This window comes from Scatophagus argus, chromosome 19 (genome assembly GCF_020382885.2).
Source record: "Scatophagus argus isolate fScaArg1 chromosome 19, fScaArg1.pri, whole genome shotgun sequence".
In the NCBI taxonomy this organism is placed as follows: domain Eukaryota; kingdom Metazoa; phylum Chordata; class Actinopteri; family Scatophagidae; genus Scatophagus; species Scatophagus argus.
In genome coordinates, this window is record NC_058511.1 from 20,866,512 (window position 1) to 20,870,274 (window position 3,763).

At 45.8% G+C, this 3,763-nt stretch overlaps 1 long non-coding RNA gene across 1 annotated transcript; it reads left to right on the forward strand.

Annotated features, from left to right (window-relative positions):
• Positions 1-2,293: 2,293 nt before the first annotated feature.
• Positions 2,294-2,767, forward strand: LOC124050818. Its single transcript, XR_006841692.1, has 3 exons — positions 2,294-2,402; positions 2,474-2,535; positions 2,609-2,767. It is a non-coding gene; the product is annotated as an uncharacterized LOC124050818 (long non-coding RNA).
• The last annotated feature ends 996 nt before the right edge of the window (positions 2,768-3,763 follow it).

A 3,763-nucleotide genomic window follows, 5' to 3' on the forward strand; every position in this document is an offset into this window, starting at 1 on the left:
AGAGAGAGTACAGGACGGTAGTGGACAACTTTGTCACATGGAGCGGGAAAAACCACCTACAGCTCAATGTGACAAAGACCAAGGAACTGGTGGTGGACCTGAGGAGGACTAAGGCTCCAGTGACCCCTATCAACATCAAAGGGGACACTGTGGAGGTGGTGGAGGAGTACAAATACCTGGGGGTGTACTTAGACCACAAACTGGACTGGTGCAAGAACGTGGACATGGTCTACAGAAAGGGCCAGAGCCGCCTCTACTTTCTGAGGCGGCTGAGGTCCTTCAACATCTGCAGGACGATGCTGAGGATGTTCTACGAGTCGGTGGTGTCCAGTGCCATCACATATGCCGTTGCCTGCTGGGGCAGCTGCCTGAGGGTGAGGGACACTAACAGACTCAATAGAATCATTAAGAAGGCCAGCCATGTTGTGGGAGAGGAACTGGACTCTCTGACAGTGGTGTCTGAGAGGAGGATGTTGTCCAAAATAAGAACTATACTGGACTTTCCCTCTCACCCCCTCCACAATGTGCTGATCAGCTACAGGAGCTCGTTCAGCAACAGACTCTTACTGCCACGATGCACCACAGAGCGACACAGGAAATCATTCCTGCCTGTCGCCATCAAACTGTTAAACTCAGCACTGTGACGGACACACTCACTGTATATACAATGTACATATTGGCTACTTTTACACATTGTACATACCTGTATTTTTAAATTTTCTTAAAAAAATTTGAATACAGTTTTTGTAAATACTACTGTACTTGAGATTTTAGTTTTTGTTTATCCTATTTTTATACTCTGCACTTTTCTCCTTTCTTGGTCGGGAATACTGCATGTGCAATTGTCTGTAGAAACAAGAATTTCCCTCCAGGGATTAATAAAGGAATTCTGATTCTGATTCTGATTCTGATTCTGAATCCAGGGCGACCCCGCTGGTCTCGCTATCTCATCCGGAATGTTGTGAGTGCGGTGAAAGTCACTAGAAATGGTCAGTTCCTGCCGGAGACCGATGTCTAGTAGGTCCATACGATTGTAGCAAGTCCTGTAGTCCGGGTTAGACGAACAACACGCAAAAATACACACAAAAAACAATAAAAAGGTGCACGAGAAGGGAGAGCTTGAAGCCGCCGCATGCACACGCGCCGCCATCTTGATATCCAAGTCAATGTGGCTCTTTGGTCTCTTGTTTTTTTTTATACACATAGACAATCTGGTCAACCTGCTTTCTCTGCACTCTATTGTACTTTATATAGCATATATTAGTTTATTTAGTATGTTTAGTCTATTTTCCCCACCAACAGTTAGGCTTTGTTTGGTTGTTTGTTTGCTTACTTTTGACTAACCGACACTGCTGTAATGGGCTACTGGATGCTTGAATTTCCCTCGGGATCAATAAAGTATCTATCTATCTATCTATCTATACTGAGACTGAGATCTTTGATGACTACTATTCAGTGAAACATTGAAGGCAAGATCAATGGGGAACTGAGGTTGCCGTTTGAACATCAACTTGTATGGTGTGAAGCCTGCTGTTTCATGTTTCATACATATGAGCATTTACTAGCGACTTGTTTTGATGTTTTTTAAGTATTCTATTAAAACATTCTACAGGGTTTCTCCTCGGATTTTAAGGTGTGTTTCAGACTTAATGGATACCTGCAAGATCACAGAGCAATTTGATCATCTTATTCTCAAAATCTGGCCCTTTATCACTATGCAATTTCTCAGGAATTCTATAATAACCTATAAAATTGTTTCAGAGACACTTGCCTACTGTCCTAGCCTTTTGATTCCCTTTGATTGGGAGTAGGGATTGCCACTACATACTTGGTAAAGAAGTCACCTGAATATTTACTAAAGGTGCTGCTTCTCTGGTACAGCAGCTACAACTCTTCTCAATTACACAGCCATTCTTGGTCAAGAGAAGAGGAGGTGGGGGAGTAGAGATGGTGGTGGTATTGAGGAGGTGGGGGAACTGTTCGGTGGATCATTATCATAATCATTAAAAATTAAGTTAGTCAGCTCTATTCTGTCTGTGGCTGTATATCAAGAAGTGACTGTAACTATGTCTACCAGCCCTACACACTTTATTTAAGGCTAACTATACGCTTTACTAAACAGAAAGGTTTTAAGTCTACTCTTAAAAGTGGAGGTGGTGTCTGCCTGTCCAACCGATTGTGGCAGGATGCAATCGGTGGTCTGATTAGTTTCAGCTGGGTTGGGATTTTGGCCAATCATTGTGGGAGGAGATTGCTTAAAAGCGGTAGAGAGCACCTGTCTTCCTTTTTTTGGCTTGTCAGAGGCTGGGTCGTAGCACTTCCTGGCATTCCCCCAGTTCCGTCCCGGCGTGGTGGTAGAGGCCATTGGGGGTGCGCTATGCTCCACTGATTACTCGCTGCGGGTAGGTGTGTTGTTCTGCGGTGTCCTCCTATGTGGCGTTGTACTTGTCGCAACCTGTGCATTTGTTTGCAGGTTGTTTCTGTGCGGCGTCTATTCCTCTCCTCCAAGCTGTGTCGTCCAGGACTGCCTGATTGGTATGTAGGCTAGCGCTTCGGTCCCTCCTCCAGCCACTTCTGAGTTGTTTATGCTGTATGATTATGATTGTAGGGGGAAGTATAACCCAGCTGCTGCGCAGTGTCGGCCGATCAGCGAGGGAAACCACTGCTGCTTTGCCTCGTACCGGAGATTGTTTGGCTGCAACCGCGGCTAACGGCTTTGCCTCGTACCGGAGATTGTTTGGCTGCAACCGCGGCTAACGGCTTTGCCTCATACCAGAGATTGTCGTTGGTGACAGAGATTGCCCGCTTCCGCTTTACGCTGGACACGGCGTGCCGTCAGAGGGATTAACTGCTTGCCTCGTCTTGGGCTCGATTGCTTCGCCCCGGGCGCGCGCCGTTCCACTACAGCCGGCTTGGCCTCTGGCTGGCCGTTCGGCGCTTCCGTGGTTGGTTGGAGCTTTCTCCCTGTGGTGTAGCCGATATATCCATATGTATATGTCTGCGTGCACTAAGGTGTGCGTGTGTGTGTATGGCGAAGAGTGAGTAGCGGGAGATTATTCTGTTGTGTGTGTTTGTGTGTGTATATATATATATATAGTTTCTTATTTTTCCTTTTCGTTTGTTTTGTTTTCTTGGTTAGTGGTTGCTTGTTTTCCTTTTTATAACCTGTTGATTTTTGTGGTTTCCCCCATTCAGGTGCTGAACCTACGGTGGTGGATGGTCCTGGTGGCGGTGTCCCTTTTGTGTTGTTTGCACGCCGGGTGGATTTTGTTGTCCCAGTTTTGGTTTCCTTCACGTGTGGTGTTCCAGGGGTTCTCTTTTTTATTATTGTTTGGATCAAGCCCAAGAGGTTCAGCCCTGATTGGTTTCTGTATTATTTGAGTGACAGGTTTGTGTTTTCTTTTTTTTTTGAATTCATGTATTTTCAGTGTCTGGTTTCTTTTTTTTTATTGTAAATAAAGTGATTATTTTTATGAGTTACGGTCTCTGCCTCAGCGGTGGACGAACCTGAAGGTCACCTATTCTTGGGGAGTTAGTCCCCTGGAAAGAATTCCCTGGGTGAAATTCCCAGGGTGGCGTTGTCTGGCAACTGGTATCGATTTCCATAGCCCCTTTTCTCTAGCACGCCGCCACACCAGTCTGGCAACTGGTTCCACAGCAGGGGTGCCTGATAGCTAAAGGCTCGTCCTCCCATTCTACTTTTATGAATTCTGGGAACTGCAAATAAACCTGCACTCTGTGATCTGAGTGATCTATTTGGAAT